The 21,844-nt window shown below is 44.4% G+C and overlaps 1 protein-coding gene across 10 annotated transcripts in view; it reads right to left on the bottom strand.

Moving 5' to 3' along the window:
- The window catches only part of Cep112 (centrosomal protein 112), a 467,050-nt gene that overhangs the window by 65,956 nt on the left and 379,250 nt on the right, over positions 1–21,844 (bottom strand). The gene's annotated exons all lie outside the window — the stretch shown is intronic.

The raw sequence follows: 21,844 nt of genomic DNA, 5'->3' as shown, positions 1-21,844 counted from the left end.
CAGAAAACCATGGCGTTACACACAGGGGCTCAACAGGTACCATTATTCGATCGCCACAGGGCAACCAGAAGTGGTTGGCCACATCTGCAACTGTGCACTACCTTTCCCTTTTGTTAAGTACTTGTTACTATGTTTCTCATGAGTACTGGATGTTAAGTATGCCTAACTGTACAGTAATGGGCACGGAAGGACTCTCGAGCCTTTTGGAAATGCATCGCAGTGCTCATCAAAACTGGAGTTGGAACATTTTAAACATATTTTAAACACATTTTAAACACATTTTTCCTTTATGTCCCTGCTACAGCCATGGAATAAATAGCAAGAGGGCAGAGAGGCTGTCCCCAGCCTCTCCATCCAGAACAGGTTCTCCTCTGTTCTATGTTCCACTGCCGTTACCTGCACCTTGCTCTGCCCCATGACCCGAAGACTGTGACTCCTGAACACAGTAAAGCAGAGGTGGAAGCGAGACAAGAGAAAACCCACACCCCAGAGCCCCTGCTGCTTAATTTAATCTGCACCAGGGTGTGTTCAGTGCTGGGTGCCCATGGCCCTCTCACATCCCTTCCTTCAGCAGGGACAACGACACTCTCTCACCAACATCTGAGAGTCTGAGCACTGAGAAAGAGCCTCACTGCCACTCTGAACTCATTTAACTGCTACCAGCTGCCCACAGAACTCAACAGAGGAAACACTGGAGATGCTGAAAATAAGGGAAACAGAGAAAGAAATGGTTCCTGCCTCCATAGGGCAATTATGACAATTCTTTCTTTCATAATTCATGGACATGACATACAGAAGTTGAAGGATACGGTAAAAATAAGCACCCCCACATTCATTTCTTCTAGGTCTGGAAGAAACTGAAGCACTGTATTTCTGGGTCAGGTAGAAAGCACCCTGGAGAAATGCTGTCCAGTATGGCTTATATCTCAGGCACGAATAGTCCCAATTAATTTTGAAATATGGCATATTAAAATTGTTAGCAGGAGTAACATCAAACAGGACCAGGACCTCAGCACCACCACCATCTGTGACCGCCCTCTTCCATCCAACCGGCAAAGCTCACGCAAACATGTAATTTCTGCTGTGCTGTGGGCTTCAAAAGGGTTTTGCGCAACAAAAAAAGCCTTCTGCTTTCTCACCAGCAAATGTAAATAGTGACCAGAATAGTACTAGAAAGAAAGCTGGGCTGGTACTGTCTGGGCCCTGCTCTAATTTTTGCTTTTGACGAGAAGATGTGAGCAAGTTTGTCCTCTGTGTAGGTGGGTTCTGCCGGAGATGTTTTGGAGCAGGGGTTCGGTGGGGTACATAGCTGTGCATAGTGTGGTACAATAACAGTAATGAAGCTTGAGTCAGTGCCCCAAGTCACCTGTGTCGGGCTCAACTGGCTAAGGCTGGGTCAGGCAGGAAAAGCCCTGATCATTAAAAACACCTTTCTTATTTTTAATGAGCAGAGATGAGGCACAAAATAAATGGGCACAAAGTCCTGACCACACGAACCACACTATAATCTCTGCACACCAATTATTTTCACTTTTCTTATGTGTGTTTCTTCTCTGAGTCCAGAACCTGGGTGCTTAGGTAGCTTTACAGAGATCCATGCTAGGAGAGAGAGAGACTCAAGCGGCCGGCCTTCCAGCAGCTAGTGATGGCTGAGGGGGGACCAGGTATGCAGACAACTAGAGCATGCTCATACAGCTAGAGTTGTTACACAGCTGCTGAAATTGTTGTTTTCATTTTAGGCAACTCCAAGTCCAAGTCTGCAAAGGACACAAATTATATTAACTTTAGAAACAAGAGCATAGGAAAATCTAAATAGAGCTATTTTAGGAAAACCTATACTGTCTAAAGAACAATTTAGAAGTTATTCTAGGAGCTATACCAAATTGTGCTGCAGACTGGCTCCAAAAAGATGTACTTAGGTGACAGCAAATTAAGATATTTCATAAATACAGTCTTTCCTTTCTTTTTCTTCTTTCTTCTCTTTCCTTCCTTCTCTCTCTCTCTCTCTCTCTCTCTCTCTCTCTCTCTCTCTCTCTTTCCTTCCTTCCTTCCTTCCCTCATTTTCCTCTTCAGAGTAAGCTTTTGTTGTATTAACAGGCCAGCCATGATTTAGGATACAATAACCCTCATACAATGCCCTTATCAAAGCCTGTTAAGTATGAGGCTCAGAAATGGTTTGTGGTGACGGGATGACAGGATGATGGGATGACGGGATGACGAGATGCCTGAATAAGTTAAGGAAGTGCTGCGCTCACAAACCCCACTTCATTTTACGCCCTTGACAAAGTTCTTCCGGCCTGATGGCCAGTCTCTTCTTGAGGCACCTGACACAGCTGAGGAGATGTGAAGATAGGTACTCTGCTTCTAAGGCCTCAAGAGTGGAATGACACATGGCAAACTGCCTGCCTGCCTGCCTGCCTGCCTGCCTGCCTGCCTGCCTTCCTTCCTTCCTTCCTTCCTTCCTTCCTTCCTTCCTTCCTTCCTTCCTGTTCCACATTCATTCACTGGGAAGAAGACAAAATGGCGTATGCTCTGGGCAAGGTGACTGGTCCTGTTTAAGCCATGGGTCTAACACCCCTCTTCCTGGATCTGCAGTGAGCATGGTTTGGGGGGAAACTCTGCCTCAGTGGTGGATACGTCTTTCCAGGAATGGCTGCCAGTGATGAGAACATTAACTCAAACTGTATCTAAACCCTCCAGATCTGCCACAACTGTTTGTTCTGATGATATCAAGGGAAACCACACTGAAGGTCTTATTGGTACTGCACGTGCTGTACATCTTGAAAACTTCCACTGCGGTAAGAATGGTGAATTGGCTTCGGAGCAATGCTGACATACAACTATGCCTTTGGTCACCCAGTGTCATGCCTAGGGACATGGGCTGGAATTGCTACCACACCTCCACCCTTCAAGAAGTCTGGCAGCAAAGTAAATGCTTGAGTCAGAGGTAGTCTTTCACATTTGGTTTGGTCTCCATGTGTCTCTGATCCTTGGCCATCCCAGATGTGAGCAATATGGTTCAGGGTCCTGAAGCTCAAGGGGACTGTGCTGAGAAGGAAGCAGTGCACTGCTTGGTTCCTAATCAAGCCTCCATCATTACCATTGTAGCTGCCTTACAACAGGGACCCCAGTGTCAGTGAGAGGGGAGAATATGGTTGGGTCGGGTGAGAGGCCAGCCTCTAGGTACAGGAGCTGACAGAAGGCAGCCAACTGTAAACATCTCATTCCTTCAATGCTGACAAACTGTTTTCTTACTTCTATAAGTCCATTTTCAAGGAGCTGAAGAATAACCAAATGACCTCTTTGTCTTTGTGTAAAACAGTTTTTTGGTCACTTTTCTAAAGAAACCTCTGAATATGCCCTTTGACTAAATTCTGCAAATACCCTCTATATTATCTTTAAAACACTAACCACCCTCTGCTCACAGTGCACCTTACTGGTAGACTTTCTCCAAGCCCAGTTGTTTTCACTCTCCACGGCTGCAAAATTCACCAAGAATTGCGACCCTTGAGCTCCAACATAATTCCTTTCATAGATACATAGATAGGTATGAATACATAAACAGGCATACTTCTTCCTGGTATGTATTTATTCGGCAGTATACTCCTTGACAGTATGTATGTATATACATATATACACATAGATGTATAAATACATACTTGTACATACATATATACATACATGTATATTTACATATATTTTGGTATCTGAAAGGATATGAGGGCCAGGAGGTCAAGTTGTGATTCTTCTGCAGTTGTTAGCTTGTGAGCAGTGGGAATGGATGAATTTGTTAACAGAAAGACAGGGAACAACACTGTGGTATTCTAGAGCAGAAAATACATTTAGAGATCCCGAGAGAGAACTTTAAGGTAGTGGATGGAGGGAGGGAGGAGAGAGGATCCAAGTGGAAGGAAGATCATAACTGCTGTCTTCTGCCGTCACCATCAGCACTATCACCACTTCAACAACAGTGGACGCTCCTAGTCATTCCTGCTGCTGGTAATACTCAAAGTATGTGGGGAGTTGCTCACGTCTGAGAGTGTGGTCTCATGGTTGGCAGACGAAATACAAATCCATTTCATCATTCAGCAAAAATTTACTGAGTGTGTAGCGTTTGCCAAATATCAAACTGGGAAAGGGAAGAAAGCACAGAACAAGAAACAAATGCACGGCGAGAGCACCGGTGACAGGCGACAGGCATGGGCCTGGTCTTTTAAGAGGCTGAAATGAGAAAGCAGCCAAAGCGGGCTCCTCAGAGTCAAGTCAACAGTTACTTTTCAGAGAAGAAATGATCCTGGAAAAAAAGTATTTAACCTTTGTATGCCTCAAATGTTGTATATAGTAACTGTAGGATGGGACCCACCTAGCATTTCTAATGCCATTTCTGTTAAAATGTGTCCAAAGTTTGGGAAACCAAGTGCACCTCTCTCCTTGCAGCAGTGTAGGTAGGGACCAAGTCAACGTACAAGGACAATGGCAGACATGAGAAGGAGCTGAGACTACTGTGGTGGTTTGTATAGCAATGGTCCCAGGAGGCTCCTCTATTTGAATGCCTGGCCACCATAGGTGGAACTGTTAGAAAGCATTACAAGGATTAGGAGGTGTGGCCTCACTGGAGTAGGAGTGGCCTGGTTGGAGGAAGCCAGTCACTGGGGGTGGGTTCTGAGGTTTTAAAAGCCCATTTGAGGTCTAGTTTTCTCTTTCTCAACCCCCTCAACCTGGGGGTCCCCGTGTAGCTCTCAGCTACTTCTCCAGCACCGCCCTGTCCTGTCTGCCATGCCCCTGACATGAGGGTACCCCTGAAACTGCAGGCAAGCCCCAATGAGATGGTTTCTTGTATAGGAGTTGCCTTGGTCACGGTGTCTCTTCACAGCCACAGAACAGTGACTAAGTCAACTGTGAAGGAAAAAGCCAGTATGAAGGCACAATGGCATAAAGGGTGAACTGTAAGGCTCTGACACCCGGTTAGGAATGCACTGAGTATGAAACTCATTGTGTCTGACTTCTAGAAAATTATCTATTTTATGATGTAACCTTTAAATAAAACTTTGTATATTAGCCTTTAAAAGGTAGGAGGCTCTAAATAACAGTGCCAAGGATCCAAGCCTAGAGACATTCTCAGCTGCCGTAAATTTGTATTTATGTGTTCCATTTTTTTTTAATTCCTAGAAAATGCTAACCTTTATGACTGGGCTCTCATTGGGGAATATAATTTACTCAGCTAAAAAAATGTGTATATTTTAGGATTTGTAACCACATCACACTTAAAAGTGTTTGCTGTGAATTTAAAAACTGGCCTTGCCCCCCGAAGCAGCCTTTCACTGGATGCTCTGCGCCTCAGGCAGGCAGCTGGGTGGGCTGCACAGAGCACACATGTACTCCCTTTAATCTGCCGTGATCTCACAGACATAGGCCCAGTGAGACTCAGGAGAGAGAAAGGTTCTGGAAACAGAACAAAAATCAGGTTTCGAAACTTATTTGCTTATTTCCAGAAATGCCATATTTTAACCACTGTCCCTACTTTCTCTCTTTCTCTTTGATGAGCAGTTTCTCCCCCTGAGCTTTGAATCCTGGTTCCTTCTCTTGGCTGCAGGCTTTAACTTAAAAACAGATATTTGAAAGTATATATTTTAATTCAATATCTCCTACTATATTACATGTATTAAAGATGCTATATAATAAATACAAAGTATTGATTTTCACTTTTCTTTTCTTGAATTCTTATTTCTAGGCTCATCCGTGTCCGTTTTCCTTATAAACTATTCCACAGGAGAGCTGGCAGCCAGAGGGTCTGTGCTGCAGGGGAGTCAAGCTGGCAGACGCAGACCCGGTGGCTCAGGGTGAAATGACAGCAGGAGAGCTAACTGAATAGTCCTGACCACTGACAATCACCTAAAGGGACAGGCTCACACCGTAAAACACACAGAAAGTAGAAAAACTCATCTTTTTAGCCACATTTTTCTGCTGTTTCTCTACTGATCTAAAATTTAGTTCTCCACAACAAACCATACATAACCAAGCATAACATGGGTATAAACCCCACGCCTTCTGCCTAAGCTCAAGCGAACTGTAGTATTTTGCTATCAAATGCATAGCATTTACTATTTTATATCCAGTCAAGTATTTACTACATTTATAGTGATACATTTATTTGTAGTAATATATTTACTATATTTATGTAGAACATATTCAATGATGAGTTTGGACAAAGAAACTCTTTTCACATCATACTGTTGACACCCTGTTCCTTTAATGAGTGCACACTAAACTCCATTGTTTAATTTTCTCTGAGGGGATAGAGCTCAGCCCAAAGTCTCTACATTTAAGGCTTTAAGGGAGTTACTTGATAAAACAAAAGGAATTTTTACATCCTGAAATAGTATAGTTTCAACATACTTTTTAAAACCTTGGATAAATATCAAAAGAAAGGAAAGGACATTCCAATCCCACAGAGCTTCTAGAAGGCTTAAGGACTGAGGGTAAGAAAGGAATAACTAAAATGTTCTTATCTTGAGGTAAAGCCTCAAAGGCTGGCCATTCCCTTAGTCCTAATTTCCTCAGATGTTTCCACAGGAAGAACTCAGTGAGACTGGAGAGAGAAGGGGAAGGAAAGTAAGAAGGAAAAGAAAGGGAAGGGGAGGGGTGGAGGAGGTAGGTGGGGAAGGATGAAGGGGGCAGGTAGGAAGGGGTGAGGAGGGTAAGCAGGAGAGGGGTGAGGGGGAAAGGTGGGGAGGAGGGGGAGGGGGCAGGCAGGTTGGTGGTAAGGGGTAGGCCTGGTTAAGACAGGCCTTTTGTGCATGTGCTAGTTTTTTGCACTAGGCACTTTTGTATCACTGGGATGAAATACCTAATAGAACCAGCTAAGGGTGTATGCGCCATTTTGGCTTACTACTTCATGCGATTTCAGCCTATCAGAGCGAGGAAGGGATGATGGGGTGATGATTCTGGTGAAGGGAAAGAGACGGCTGGGTGGAACCAGGGCCTGCCTTATCCGTTTAAAGACTCATCTCCCAGTGATCTACTTCTGACCTATGCATCCACTAAAGCTCCAACACCACTCAAAATAGTGAGTGCCACTGCCCAGAGAGCTCAAGTGCCTAGGATGACATGCCAAAACATGCCCTTTAAAATGTACTGTCTCAGGTCAACTCTGGCCCTCATTGTTCTTTATATGTCACACAAAAGTGGACACCAAACCTAGGTAAACTTGGTGGTGAGCTGCAAGTTTACCCAGGTAACATCTATGTTTCTGGCAGCCCAGGAGTCAGTTTGAGTCACAAAGAAGCAATGGTAACCATGACAGTCTGTGCATGGTGAGGTCAGAAGATGCAAAGGCAGCACACAGTGGACCCCGAGCCAGTGCTGGGAGGCTAGCTGATTAAGGAAGTCTTTCTGGAGAGAGATGTCTAAGAAGAGACTGCAGACAACCTAGGAGTTAGACAGGAGAGGAAGGAGGCAAAGCAATAAGAAATAGCATTTGTCAGCTTGGAATGAGAGAAAGCTTATGGATTTGAAAAGCATCTAAAAGATCAGTCTTGTGGAAGTAGGGGGAGCAGGAAGCTGACTGTGTCCGGTGTGGGACAGGAAAGTCTTGAGGATGCATCCTCAAGGCCATTGGAGACCCAATGAAGTACTTTTCCATGTGTGTGAAGGGAACTTGTAAGGGCAGCCTGCAGTGGGAGCTTGCCTAGAAACAGGTGCACTGGAACTTTCCTAAAGGTCTGACAGAGAGGAGGACCAGCCAACGTGAGCAGTGGGGACTGGGTAGCTGCCAGCATGTGGTGATGAGGAGAGAGGAAGGTTGAGGCTGAAGGGTTCTATGGGTGGCTATGACCGACATTTGGGTAATATTCTATATTTATAAGAGTCTGATAGAGTTTGGGGCCTACTGGGGTCCGGGCTTCTATAGGACACTATCAGATCTATGTAGGTATCTAGAAAGTTTCCAGAAATGTCCAGAACACAGTGCCAGAAAGAAGGAATGTCTGCAGGTCTCAGAAGAAAGGCAAGATAGGGTATGTGGGTTGTAAGGAATAACGAGAAGGGAGTGGACACAGTCTACCTGAGCAGCAGATGGAGGAGCAGGAGAGACCAAGAGGCCCGGAAACAAACAGAAAGCAAGCTGCCAGCAGAGCAGAGGGCCCACTGTGTCAGACAATGCAGCAGAGTCAAGCTGGCAAAAGCAGATGGCTGTGCAGACTCAGTGACAAGGACATATCACCAACAGTTTCTATAGCGCAATGAGGACAGAAAAGCAGTAAGGAATCATCAGGGATTACGGATACACAGTAGGTAGAAAGGAAATAGGATCAAGAAATATGTATCCAATATGGGTTATTATGGGGCTCTGACCACACAGGCTGTTTTCCTGTGTGTGTGTGGGGGAACTATGGACCTACTAACTGGAGGGCACTGTTAAAATGTCTTCTAAGCATTAACTCACCCAATTCTCACAATTCCCACAAGACAAGCTTAGTTATTATTCTCATTATGGAGATGGCAACACTGAGAGATTAAGTAAGCAGCCTGAGGCACATAGACTCTAAGCAGGGGAGCCAAGACTTGAACCAGGTAGTACAACTCCAGATTCCACGATAGTAAGGCCCCAGGTCTCTGTTTAGTGCAACACATCCAAGGTAATCCAGAGCTTTCCTCTAAAGCTTAAGAACCATGAAGAGGCAGAAGTCCTGAGAAGATTGGGTCTCCCAGACACATCAGCTCTGTCAACTGCTTAAAGAGTGCTGTTCAGGCCACCATTTTTTGGTTCTTCTGAAAACAGACAACACTGCTATATTGATTTGTTTATTTACACATTGATCCTTTGACATCATAAAAAATGTCATTTGAACTGAATTCTCGGAATAATTGGTTTCGTTTTAGAAAACAAATTCCTCAGGCTTTTTGCAAGTCAATCTTGGCATTAAGTCTTTGTGGAATGTCCACATTGGGGAGCCAGCAAGAGATCATTATTGATTAGCATTTCCTTCCTTGGGAATGGCCTTTAAATTCGATGAACTATCCAGAAAGCTGCCTTTCAAAGTATAGCCTCTTTCCTAAGTTGGTCTTCAACATTCTGTTTATGAATAAGAAAATGGAGGAGGGGAGGAGAAGGAAGGGGAGGATGTTGAGGAGGAAGGATCACAAAAAAGCCACAGCCAATTATTGAAGGAGATACTTACTTCTTAGTATACAGAAGAAATGGCTCGTCCAAATTCCACGCTCAGACAAGAGGAGGTTCTGCCCAATCACAGGAAGCACAGTAGACAGTGTCACACAACTCATATATTTTGGTCAAAGCACTATCTCAATTCTCATGTATATTTGAATGAGTGACTGAGCAAAGGCTTCAGAGTTCAGATTGGAGACATGACATTGCCAATAGCTACGCTGAAAGGATCAGATTTGTGCAAGGCTCAAGATGTGCCCTTGTGAAATGAGAGACCGGAGAGAGGAAAAGGGAGGTCAGAGGGTCAACTCCCTAAGATTCTTTTCATTAAGAGAACGAAACAGACGCAGAGAAATTCATCTACTTAATGCTCTGCTCCTAAAACATAGACAGGAATTATGGAAGAGCTGGGAAGAGTGAGGTCCAAGGATAGAGGGATGGGGGATTTGGTTAGAAAGCTGCCATCAAGAAGGAAGAGAATCTGAATAAAACCTTGACCAGAGTGGGACACAGAATCTGACGACAAGCATGCTATTTGAAGAGATCATAGATGGAGGTCGGAGTTTCTCAAAAAAGCACCAGGCCAAGGAGTGAACAGGCAGACTTACTGGCAATAGGGTTGAAACCAGGCAAGGTGCAACATATGGAGGAATGGCCACTGTCAAGCCTCATAGAGAGTGTAGATGGCTGTCCTGGAACTTGCTCTACAGACCTCACATTCACAGAGATCTGCCTACCTCTGCCTCCCAAGTGCTGGTACTAAAGGCATGTGCCACCACTGCCAAGCAGAGGGCCCATTTATTAACCACACCAAAGAAAGGATGAGGCCCAACTCAGTGAGTCTGTAAACAAAAGTCTGCTGATACAATTTAAAAACAAATGATGGCCAGGGAGACAGCTCAGCAGTAAACGTGCTTGCTGCTAAGCACGAGGACCTGGGTTCGAGTCTTTAAACTCACACGGCAAAAGGAGAGAACTGACCACCCCCAATTAACCCCTAGCCTCCAATGTGCGGGGTGCACAGAATAAAACAAACAGGATATGAATTTTAAAATGAAATAAGTCAGCTTGGAGAAGAGGAGGTAAACATTTCATGCAGGGACATCAGTGTCCATTAAAGTCTGGAGTATTCAGTACCTGAAATGGTGGATTTCCAGGACAAGGATGACTCACTGCAGGAAAGCCAAGGGCCAGCTGAGCTCGGGTGAGCCTTGTCTAGGAAGCCAATTTTATCAGGAGGAATCCGCAAAGAGACCAGTGTTCTGGATGAGGAAATGACGACTAACATCACTTTTGAACTTGGAATGAATTTGCCGCTAGGAATGGCAAGAGAATAAAAGATGGAAAAAGCCATTGCAGAGGAGGAAGATCACGCTGGCTTCTGAGAACGCTGCTGCCTTGTTTGATGAACTAGCCTATTTGTTTTGGCTCCAACTAAACTCAAGAATGTTTCTGCATATTTTACAGTGTAGTTTATAGACATCAAAGGAACAATCTCCCCTTTCATCGTTATTTACACATAAAAATAATGCAATTTGTGGTGCATGTACAAGTAACTTCTTAAAAAGCTCTCGAGTCTAATTTATTAATTGCTTGAGATTTAAAGTTAAACAAGGGTGAGATGCAAATCATCTGTTACTCTGAAACATTTTACCACCAAATCTTGTTTTATTAATGAGATGTTGAACAGCCATATGAATATTTATGTAGGTGGTTAGAGGGCTTTAGGAAGAGTCCTGGAGCAAGTGACAGAGACATAAAAGGAAAAGGGTTCTAAGTCTCTTGAAAAAAAAAAAAAAAACAGGGGCAGTTTCTTTGTTTTTAGACCTCTCTTTCTTCTGTGCTTCCAACACTAAAGCATCCTGCACCCGGCCCTGCACCCAGTCTGGGCGGCTCCGAAGCTTTAGTTTCTGTCAGGCGGCTGTGGTGGCGACTGTGACAGCCCCTCTGAAACCCCATTTCCCTCTTTTTGGGTGGCAGGACTCACTGAATTGATTTTCCAATGATATGATTTTTGAAAAAAAAATGATCCGTGTAAATTATTATACAATTTGTGTGTTTAATTGCTTCTGATTTAGTTCCTTAGAAAATTTCATATAAAGCTGCATCATTTCCTGTTGTATAATGTATAAAAGCATGAGTTAGAACTGAGCCATTTCTCCTGAGTTAGAAAGCACATTTGTGCAGAAGTAGGCACGGTACTAGAACTGTTTATTAACACCCTAGTTTTCCTCACTAGTATTGTGCAACCTCACAAAGGAATACGTCTCTAGATATTAGTTCTGCATTTGTTGGTGGGGACGTGTGCAACACAACCTACGTCCCCATGCTCTGTGCTTCCTTTTTTTTTTTTTTTTTTTTGGTTCTTTTTTTCGGAGCTGGGGATCGAACCCAGGGCCTTGCGCTTCCTAGGTAAGCGCTCTACCACTGAGCTAAATCCCCAGCCCCTCTGTGCTTCCTTTTTGACAGTAGCCATGTATCTCAGCATCTCCATGCTGAGTCAGGTGTGTAAGCTCTGTCTGAACTCAAGTCCACCAGCAGGTGTGGGCTCCAGCCTGGTTCCTCTGTAAGTCAACCTAACTCCTCCTGTGTTCTGCAGAGGTGATCCTGCTGTCCTCAGGGCTCTCCATGCCATCCCTGGAGCCGCCTTCACGTTTATTCCTCAGGTTATTACAGTTCTTCCAGCCATCTTCTTCCCATCTCCCTCCAAATTCTACTTCCTAATCCTTCAGGTGGGAAGATCCTCACCAGATTGTTAGGAATGAACCATTTGTGATGTTTTATATCTACAGCATATAGGAGTTATTTCAAGCAGTTAAAATGCTAACACATCAAGGATGTCTGCAGTTTAGTTTGCTAACCTAAGGGCTCATGATTTCACTGCAAATTTGTAGGGTAAAGGAGTGTGAATACTATCTTCTCTTCAAAATTAATCATACATCTCATTTATGTGGGCACACATGTGTGGATGAGAGCATGTGCTAGGGTACACACATATTAGCATGGGCGCATGACATAGTGCGCGTCCAGCTTGGAACGCAACGTGTGGAATCAGTTCTCTCCAGTCATGTGGGTCCTAAGGGAACTGAACTTAAGTCGTCAGCCTTAGTGGCAAGTGCCCTTACCCCTGAGCCATCTTACCAGCCCCTCCACTTCCATAAAACCCAGATGAGGACTGATGTAGTTACAGCTGCCTTTACAAAAGTCATCGTAGGTACTGAAGAGACTCTGGCCAGCTCAAGCAAAACAATCATGGCGCTGGCAGTCCTCACCCTTCTCCCCTCAGCCTTGTGGAAAAACCATTAGGTCACATCCCTAAAGTGAACCAGCCCCAAGGTCTACCCCTTATGTGGCCACTTCCTCCTCTTGAGGCTCACTACCGAGGCCAGCTATCGAAGTATTGAAGTCCGGCAATCAAAACCCCCTTTGGTTCATTTGATTAACATACCCTATTAAAATTAAACTCCTCATCCTAACACGGGTTTCCCCTTGTACCTTTATAAACCACCATTTTCCTATGGGCCATGTTTGTCTCCTCTCTCTCCAGAGGCAATCTTTTGTCCCTCCTCCTGAATACTCCCTCCCCCTTTCCCTTGTTCCCTTCCCCTCCTCCCTTATCTTCTATCTCCTTTCTTTGTTTTATTCTCTACTCTTTGATCTTCTGGGGGCAAATAAATCTATGCCAAGAACTTGATCTTGGGGTGTCCTGGGCCAATACTGATCCCCTATAGGTAAAAAATGTTTACTAAGGACTATTCTATAAGTCAGTTAAGAGTTATCTTCTGAGTGCCCTTTACTGTGTAGAAACTGGAATCACGAGGCATGAAAGGTACAGGACCATTTAGTATAGCGGCATTTCAGGATGAAGGGTCTCCAAGCACTGGGCACTAAGAACTGCTTCACGGCAAATGTGGTGTGCCCTTGGAGCGACTGTGCTAATACGGCACTCTACCAGGGAAGACGGCTGTGGCAGGAGGAGGATGACTTCAGAAGCAAGTGTCGGCACAGAGCAGATGCTTGTGGGTGGTCAGACAGTCTGAATAAGACAACATGGGCATCAAGTGACTGGAGGAGGCTGCACGGTTTGACAACCAAGGGACATTCTGATCTTGAGGTCTGATCATTTGGTAAGATGCCACCATTGAGAGGTTAAAACATTGTTACAACACAAGGAAACAAGCCTGGGCCCCTCTCGTTACTCATCTGAATGTATAGCGTGACCTCTGCATTCTCTTGGTTTATACTCACCACACACTGGCCCTCCTGCTTTAATGTCAGACTGGCGCACCCCACCAGCACCCACTTTGTAAGCGTGTCACTGTACAGGCACATTATCAGTTGTTTCTCCATTTCTCTACTCTAGAAATACTGAAAAGACATCGAATATACTTGCAAGTACATCTAGAAGATGAATTCTTGTCTGTGGACCTGCTGGACCAAGGTTCTAGGCTATTCTGAGTTTCCTCCCATTAATGATGCATGAGCCCACGTGACTCCTCAACCTTTACTTTCTGAGTTTTTTCCAAATTCAAATTTATGCAAATCTGATGGTAGTTGGACCCTTGAAAGTACAATTTTGATTTTAATTTTCTTTTTACTCATGAATGAGAATGAGCACAGTTTTCATGTTTGCTAAATACTGATGTTCTGCCTGTGATCGGTCTTCATATCCTTTGCTCTTTGGGGGAATGGGCTGCTCGTATTTTCCTACTGACTTCTGAGTGCTCTTTGGAATGTAGGATGCCACAGTCATTTAAGAATTTACAGGTAGATTTCTTTCACCCTGAAATGTCCCTGAGAGTTTGGCTGTCAGCGGAGACGAGGCAGCTTTAAAACTATCGCAAATCAAGGAATGCTCTGAACAGGGTCACGTCAGACAATAAGAGATTAAGAACTCTGGTGATAAGCAAGAGAAACCGCGGTGAAAGGAAAAGAAGGACAGCCGTGATCTCCACGTTCCTAGTGGGAAACAGAAAGTCTGAGAGGAAGCTGTATGGATGGAGGGAGACCCAGTAGAGAGGAAGGGAGTTCAGTGCTGCGTCTCTGACTGACATAGTACTGCACCTTTCCCCCACACCCAAGAAGGTTATTCACAGCTTCTGCAAGATCCAGGACCCAGCCATGAGCCAGGCCGCAGCTTCTGAAGGTCATCTCCACAGAAGAAGGGAGACGATGTCCCAGAGGGAGTGAGGAGGAGAGCTGAAGCTCAGAGTGTCCTGTGAGCACACACGGACAGCAAGAGTGCAGTGAGCTCACAGATCAGGGGTTTGCAAGTACAGCCAGCTCACCAAACACAGCAGTGACCCCGCCCTCACAGCCAACTGTTGGTAGACTGCGGTCTCTGCCTTTCACCACGACACCGTTAGCAGTGTGCCACTGTGTGCGGTGTACAGAGCCAGTAACTTTTACCATCCATCCCTTTACAGGAAGTTTGATAACCTGGTTGGGAAAGAGAATAGTTTGGTAGAGTCAAATGGCACGTGAAACCAGAAAGATGGTTATACACAGAAACACTTTCTCTAAAACACTTAGAGAAAATATAACACATTGCTCTGCAAAGTTTCTGTATTATACGGATTACAAAGGAGATTTTAAAAATGGGAAAAACAAGAGTAAAGTGAAACCTATATCAGAGAAGGTCAAGAGGTTAGATGGTAGCTCTTCGGAGCTGCAGAGGCCTGGTAGAGTGGGTCCATCCGGATGCACAACCATTTGCCTGCTGTTTCATCAAGAAAGAGGGGGCCTCAGAGAACTGCTGCAGCAGCATTCCTGGGCTTAACAACTGGGTCTCAGGAAGTAACTTCAGCATGCACTACTGCAGGGCTTCTGACAGCAGAGCCACAGCTGGCTCAGCCATGCAGACTGCCATCAGCATATCACTGATGTTAAGACAAGCCCTGGATGCTGCTGTTAGCCGTGAGGCATGAGGTATGAGAAAAGAAGGCCACCGTGCTGTTCTAGGAACAAATCCTGGGATGCAAGAGATAGGATGAATGATGGTTACTATGAAGACGTAGTGTCCTGGTTAGATCCTGGGTCAACGTGACACAAGCCTCTGGGAAGAGGTCCGTCAAGGGAGAAAATGCCTCCATTAGACTGTGTGGGCAAATCTGTAGGGCACTTTCGTGTTTAGCAATTGCTATGGTATTGCCATAGGTGGTGCTTGCTGCCCTTGGGCAGGTGGTCTTGGATGCATACATCCATGGGCTCCGTGCATATACCCTCTCCATTGAAGACTTCAGTGTTGCCTCTTCTGTGACCCCTAAAAAGAGTGAGCAGTCCATGCGGACTGTGTTCCTTTTCTCTGGGGTGTTTGGGGGCGCTGTGGTACTGAGTCAGCCCTCTATACAGATCTTCAGGGTGGAAACCAGATATTGCAGAATCCATGAGGTTATAGTATACCTTCCCCAGGGGGCAACTGGGACAACACACCATCCTTAGATACAAACAAAAATGAACATTAATGCATTAATATCTAATAAATGCCCTCAGCACCAGGCAGATCTGTTGCTAAGTATGTTAACCACAGCCTTTAGAAAATAATTTATGCCTTTCTAGACTTCTGGTAATTCAGAATAGGACATGTGGGCCTGTAAAATCTGATTCGGTTCTTTTTTTTTTTTAATAACGTGGGCTCTGAGCTTCTCAAGAACATGCATTTACTGTGTATCCTCTGGTGGAAGTGTTAAAAGTCTGCTGGATAAATGAGCTTCCCGGAAACCAATGTCCTAGTACCCAGTGATATCACCGGATTCTCAGGCTTAACTTATGGCGATGAGCTGGTAAATGTTTGTGGTAATAGAACAGATATGATAAAGGAACTTAGATCTTTTAAATGTTCTTCAACAAGGTGATAGGGTCATTGTGGAATTTTAACAAGTGGTCTTTATGGGCTCCCTTCCTCAAGTACCTTTCCACACCCTGAGAAGTCCTCTTTTTACTTAACATGTCACATGTGAGAAACCTTGTGACACATCTTGCTTTACCAGGCAGAATCTATTAGAGTACTCTCTGCCTTACATGTCCTTGAAGAGCAAGCCTTATGTTCTCCTGGGAAGTTCCTACAGAAGGTTGTGAGCCAGAGACAAGTTCCTGAATGCTGGTTGGCACTACCCACTTAGCTCACAGAAGTTCGTCTGAGGAAACGCTGGGGACTCTTCTGTAGGCTACTATGGAACATTTCTATGGCCCTTCTGCACCACCAGAGCGAAGTCCTCTCTTTGAAGCCTGAGTATTGAAAGTTCTCACTGTGAGGCCAGATGTCCAAGCAGAGATTTCATATCAAGGAGAAATACTGTAAAAAATGTTGCTTGCAGGCATAGAAAAGAGCTTTTAAAGAACCAATGCTTCTCTCTCTTGGCCACTGACTGGAGTTCACGAGAAAAGGTCGTCTGCCAGTAGGACACCGAGAAATCTGCTCTGTGTTACCAGAAGGCTTGAGGGGAAAAAGGAATATTTCATAAGCTTGGGCAGTTCTCACTGTGCTAAGAGCTTATATGAATCAATTTCCAAAGAATAAAATTACAAGCCTCTTTGAGGGGTTTTAGTAGCATTGAGACACAGAAAGAAATCTCGGCCTAGCCTCAGATGGCTTTCGTGGGGACCTGTTCGTTATTTAATTCTTGCTTTTCCTGTGTGCATGTCCTAAAGACACAGAAAAAAGTGGCATTTTCTTTGTGCCCCCTGAATTAGAATTAATGATGCTTAGAAGGGAGTCTTTCCATCTATCCCACCCAGGAAGACTTGCCTGCTAACTCAAAAAGGGGGGGACACTTGTGCGAACAGAAGCCCAAGAGCCACTTTCCTAGAAGACAGGCTCAGTCCCAGTGTGGCAGTTCTGACCTTGCTTCCGAGGAAGAAGAAGCGGTGACAGCGAGGGAGTGAGCACAGGGGACACGAGCAGCTCTCAGGGGCTCACCCTGCTTCCCTCCAGTTCTAGCCTCTGCCCAATTTTCACTTCATTTTAAAATTTGTAGAAAAAGATCCTCTATTCAGTAGACAAAAATCTTTCAAGTTGCATGGAAAATACTTTGAGCCCTTAAAACACTGCTTGGTATATTATAAACCAGAGAATAAGCAAGAGCGAATGGTGAGGGTATGCGGGGCGTAATTATAAGAATAGGGGCAACCGACTCGATGGCCTGGCCCACTGCACCCTTGTGAGCCTGCAGTGACTGTGTGTGGACTGCACTGCTGCACTGTCCAAATAAAAACAGCCTGTGCTTAACCAGGAACTAGAAAATATATGGATTATTTAGCTTTTTAAGAATGTAATAGGTATTTAAAAATTAACTTTAATAGTTCTAAACTATATTATATATGGTTCAAAGGCACTATAAGACAGTGATTGCCCAAAAAATATACATTTAAGCTTCACAACCAAAATTATTGAATAATTCATACTCTTCTTAAATAAATTTAAAATTTAACTTGAAAATAAAAATAACCTCAAAAAAGTTTTGTTTATGTAGACTATATCTATTGATACATTAGAAGTTAAGACTAATAAGGTATTAAAACATTTAATTGGCTTTAAAATAGTAGAAATACACTCACTGAGAGTGAACATATAAAGACTATTTTTAAATCAAATGACCATTTGCATACATGTGCATATGTGGAGGGTGTCTTCTTTGACTGCTCTCCACTGTAATTCATTTTTATACCTTAGGTTTAAATATTTTATAAATTTATTTAATGCGTATGGGTATTTTGTCTGCATGTATGTCTATATGCCTTATGTATACAGTTCCCAAGAAGGCAAGAAAAATGCATCACGTTTCTGGGACAGGACTGTACATAGTTGTGAGTCATCATGTGGGTACTGAGAACCAAGCCTGGCTCCTCTGGAAGAGCAGCTAGTGTTCTTAACTGCCAAGTCCTCTCTCCAGCCGTTCCACCTCAGTTTTTCAGACAGGCTCTCTCACCGAATCTTGAGCTCACTGTCTCAATGAGACTGCCTGGCCAGTGAGCGTTAGAAATCTGTCTGTCTCCTTTCCTTCCCCACCAGGTTTACAGACACCCCTGCTGTGCCTGGTCTTCTGAGTGAGCACTTGAACTCATGTCCTCAAGCTTGCCTAGCAGCTACTTTACTAAGTCATCTCTCCAAATCCTAAATTGTTTATTTCTCAGCTTAAAAAAATCAATGAGATATGTGGGTGTTTTATATTTCTACAAATCTCTTTAACAGAGGGAACTGGACTCATCTATTTCTGTATTTAAAACTCCTGCAAAAACATTGCTCCCAATGAAACATGAAAAGAAATTCAGTCACACAGAAAGCTGGTCAGAAAAGGGCAGAGGGGTCTCTCAGCAGCCCTGCCAATGACTAGAGCATTTTGCTATTATGTAATACCAAACGGCAGCAAGTGGTGGTTTCTGAAGCTACCTGCAATGTGAAATCTGCAACTCTCATGCATGAACTGTGCATGTAGGCCCATTAAAATCCTTTGGTCTCTTTTATGCGTTGGATGAGTCTTTTAGTCATGAAGGGATTTGTAACATCAGGGATTGATCATCTGAAATACATGGTATAATGAATCATGAGTCAGATGACTCTTTCAACTAGAGATGCTCCATTCTCTCCCTACCCCTTTCCTACCACTTGCAAAGTCACTGATCTCATCAGAAAACTAGGCATTGCCAAGCTGTCAAACTCACAACAGTGATACCAATTTTTCCCAAATCCTAACTTACTGTTTGAAAGGGCAAATGTTATTATTAGCAACAATATAGTCAGTTGTTATCCTTGGCATGTCAGGCTTACTTCATTGATTTTCTAGAAAATGTCAGATACTAGAGTGTGCACAAACACAGGCTGTCAGTCCTTTCAGAACAAGAGTGCATTCCACAGTGGGTGCAGCCCTGCCTTTCCCTGACACACCCGCCCTGCTTCAGTAGGTAGCAGAAGGGTTTGATGTGCTCTCCCATTATTAAAAAGAGTATTACGTGTCTCAAGATCTAGATAATAAGGTGGATATTTGGTTGTTTCCTCTTTGTTTCAAGCATGTGCATGTGGAAATCAGTACTAGGATGGCTGATTGGGACCAGCAGTTTCATCTCTGCAGTTTGCTGCTGTGCAAAGAGTGAAATGCACACACAGCGATGTGTCTGTGTTCTTATGAAAACAGTTGGACCCTGAGGAACCGAAGGACAGGGAGCAACCCCAGAATGGCAGTTTTAGATACTGTGCCTCCTCTGCTAGGAGATCAAGTTTAAGATGTTGCTTCAACAGAGGAATGGATACAGAAAATGTGGTACATCTACACGTTGGAAGACTACTCAGCTATCAAAAACAATGTCTTTATGAAATTCATAGGCAAATGGATGGAACTGGAAAATATCATCCTGAGTGAGCTAACCCAATCACAGAAAGGCACACATGGTATGCACTCATTGATAAGTGGCTATTAGCTCAAATGCTCTAATTACCCTAGATGCACAGAACACATGAAACTCAAGAAGGATGACCAAAATGCAAATGCTTCACCCCTTCTTTAAAAGGGGAACAAGAATACCCTTGGGAGGGAATAGGGAGGCAAAGTTTAGAACAGAGGCAGAAGGAACACCCATTCAGAGCCTGCCCCACATGTGGCCCATACATATACAACCACCCAATTAGATAAGATGGATGAAGGAAAGAAGTGCAGACCAACAGGAACCGGATGTAGATCTCTCCTGAGAGACACAGCTAGAATACAGCAAATACAGAGGCGAATGCCAGCAGCAAACCACTGAACTGAGAACAGGACCCCCGTTGAAGGAATCAGAGAAAGGACTGGAAGAGCTTGAAGGGGCTTGAGACCCCATATGTACAACAATGCCAACCAACCAGAGCTTCCAGGGACTAAGCCACTACCTAAAGACTATACATGGACTGACCCTGGACTCTGACCTCATAGGTAGCAATGAATATCCTAGTAAGAGCACCAGTGGAAGGGGAAGCCCTGGGTCCTGCCAAGACTGAATCCCCAGTGACTGGGATTGTTTGGGGGAGGGCGATAATGGGGTGAGGGTGGGGAGGGGAACACCCATAGAGAAAGGTAGGGGGAGGGCTTGGGGGGATGTTGGCCTGGAAACCGGGAAAGGGAATAACAATCGAAATGTAAATAAGAAATACCCAAGTTAATAAAGATGGGGAAAAAAAAGATGTTGCCTGTGGGAAAGGGAAAGGGAAAGCTACTGATGGACTTGAAGCTGGAAATGCCATGCTCACTGGTGTTCTAGAACGGCTGTGGCATCATCGGTGTGAGGGACAGCTCTGTGGGCAGTCACTCCAGGGAGGATGCGTTCTGAGGAAGGGTAGGAGCTAGTGAGTGTGGAATGAGCTGTGCCCACATATACTGAGGAGTTGTCCTAAGGACTAATTTATGAGAGACAAGGGCAGAGGAGGATCCTGTCAAGTTTCCAGGGCTCTAACCCGAGTAATGAGGTGGACAACGGTGATTTGATTCAGATATCTGGCACAAGGAGAGTAGCTTAGGCTTGGGGAGAGCAAGAGAAGAAAAATTCGGTCTCATAAGATGTCTACTTTGAGCTGCCTGTGGACCATCTGAATGGAGATGTTAGTGGTGACTAGAAATGCTGGCCAATGCAGGGTGTGGCAGCCCAGTATTTCAATCCCAATACTTAGAAGGCTGAGGTAGGGGCTACTTAAGAAGACCCTGGTCAAATAAATTATCAGAAAAATAAACATGTAAACAAAGGTTGTAGGTTCAGGGCACAAAAACTTAAAATTGAAAATTCATTTGTGTGGAAGTTCCCATGAAGGGCTGAGATCATCAGGGACAGCACAGACAAGAGGCCTGCATACGGCACACACAAAACTATTACTAAGTGTTAAGGAGGGAGGAGGAGAGGGAGAGACTAGAGACAGAAATGAGGGATTTGTAAGTTAGAGGACGTGGGAAGGTGTTGCTATGGAAATTCAGAAGCACTCAGAGACCAGCTTCAGTACATCATAAAGCCACAGTTGACAGACACCTGAGAATGGGAATAGAACTTCCCTGCCCCAGAGTTGCAGACACGAGTGAGTGGAGGCTACAGAGACAGTTGCACTCATCTTGTATTTCTGGGATCTACCGACCATCCCAGGCAGCCACAAATCCAAAACAACGGTACAGACGTAGAGTCAGCCATATCCAGTTGAAGACCTGAGTCAAACACCAACAGTGCCTGAACCCTCCGCCAGTGTCCCACGGCCACACTGCATGAAAACCAGCTACTATTTAAAACCTCTGAGTCTGGGAGACTGTTATCATCGTAGCAGCTGCTGACCAACACAGGCTACTTGTTAAATGTTATAACAAAATCAGTCAGGATTTTCAGTTCAGATCACTGGTAGTTTCCTTCTAGTACCAATAGAGTCAGTAAACGGGAGCAAAGACTAGATGCTTGGGGGCCAGCTCGATGGCATCGCACGAAGGCAGAAGGGGAAGGCCATGAGTTTAAGGCCCAACACAAAACAAAACCCACACAAACCTAAGCAGAAACTATCCAAGATCTACTAACAGAAATAAAGAGCAGTAATGTTGATAAAATACAAAACACTATCAAAAGCCTGTGCCCGGGTAAAGGACTCTGGAACACTCTGGAGAGATTCACAGTGGTCCAGGCCTGCACCGTCTGTAGAATATCTTTGGATTGTGATTCTAAGTCTGGATTCCACAGTCTACCTCT

The sequence above is a fragment of the Rattus norvegicus genome, chromosome 10, assembly GCF_036323735.1.
Source record: "Rattus norvegicus strain BN/NHsdMcwi chromosome 10, GRCr8, whole genome shotgun sequence".
NCBI lineage: Eukaryota > Metazoa > Chordata > Mammalia > Rodentia > Muridae > Rattus > Rattus norvegicus.
This window is presented reverse-complemented; position numbering and strand designations above follow the sequence as displayed.